Source organism: Myotis davidii, unplaced genomic scaffold (assembly GCF_000327345.1).
Source record: "Myotis davidii unplaced genomic scaffold, ASM32734v1 scaffold937, whole genome shotgun sequence".
Lineage (NCBI taxonomy): Eukaryota > Metazoa > Chordata > Mammalia > Chiroptera > Vespertilionidae > Myotis > Myotis davidii.
In genome coordinates, this window is record NW_006288252.1 from 1838191 (window position 1) to 1839433 (window position 1243).

At 64.6% G+C, this 1243-nt stretch overlaps 1 protein-coding gene across 2 annotated transcripts in view; it reads right to left on the reverse strand.

Annotated features, from left to right (window-relative positions):
* The window catches only part of FAM193A (family with sequence similarity 193 member A), a 116297-nt gene extending 115085 nt beyond the window's left edge, over positions 1-1212 (reverse strand). The window contains exon 1 of one of the 2 annotated variants that reach the window (XM_015561597.1): positions 1169-1212. The gene's annotated coding sequence lies outside the window, so the exon portion shown is untranslated. The remainder of the gene's footprint in view (positions 1-1168) is intronic. The other variant, XM_006760123.2, reaches the window with a different exon arrangement.
* Positions 1213-1243: the final 31 nt, after the last annotated feature.

Here is a 1243-nt window from a genome sequence, read left to right on the forward strand (position 1 = left end):
GAGACATCGAGGCTGCCGCCTGCAAGCCCCCTTAGTGGGGATCCAGCCAGCAACCTGGCATGTGCCCTGACTGGAATCAAACCTGGGACCTTCTGGTGCATGGACAGCACTCAGCCAACTGAGCCACACGGGCCAAGACCCATGTTCTTGGCTTCTAGCGGTGCTGCTTCCCCATTCCGCAGGTGGGGAAGGCGTGATCAGTGTCACCCTGCAGCGAGTCCCCAGGCAAGTCCCGCACGGCCTCCTGAACAGTCAGGACCCTGCACTCAGCCAGCACCGGGCGCCATGGCGCCGTGTAGCGCCTTCCCTGCGGTCACCTGTTTACGTCGCTCGGGTGGTGACCCCAGGAGCTGGTGCCACATCACCTACGGAGGCAGCGAGGCTGACACCCGCCTGGGGACAGATCCCTCCCAGTGTGCGCTCCCAGCTTTGTCTCCCTGCTTATGTCATCGCCCCCCTTTCTCTGTAGAAGCCGCCATGTGCCCTCCTCGGGTCCAACACTCAGCGCTGCGCCCTGCACACAGGCGGGGGGCTGAGACCCCTGAGAAGAGCCAGCGCTGGCGCTCTCTCCTCCTAGGAACCTGCCTGTGACCTGCGTGGGATGAAGAGCAGGACCCGGGAGCCAGCGCCTGCCCGGGACGCAGATGACTGAGCTGAGCTCCATGCTGCCAAGCAAAGGGAACCATGAAACCCGGGCATCGGGATCTCCGCGGCACCGCCAACCTGCCTCTATTGAATCCATGAAATGGGTTCTAGCTCACGGCCAGCACCAGCCAGCGTGACCCCATCTTCGCGGAGGATGTCCAGGGCAGAAGCTCCCCGCCGCAGCAGCAGCCAGCACGGCGCGGAGCCTGCAGCCTGGAACCCAACACCGGCGCTCACCTGACCCAAGAACGACAGCCGTCTGCTCTCCGGGTCCCAGGACAAGGGCAACCGCTGGAGAAGGCGAGTCCAGGGTCCGGCCCAGGGTCCTGACCAAGCGCGACCATGTCACCTACAGACGCCCAGCAGCTGCGCTGCCCACGCCGCAGGGACCCGCACTGTGGCCGGACTCGCCGCACGCATCCTCCCCTGTGCCTCCCAGGCCCCGGCCCTGGTCTGGGCCGCTCCCCTCACCGCCGCTCCGGCACAATATTCTGCATCTTCCGTCAACCGATTTCTGTCTCACCCTTTGGCGCACAGACACCCCGGAAGGAGCCCTTGAATCGCGAATGTCTTTGAAACGACAGCTCTAACAACTTCC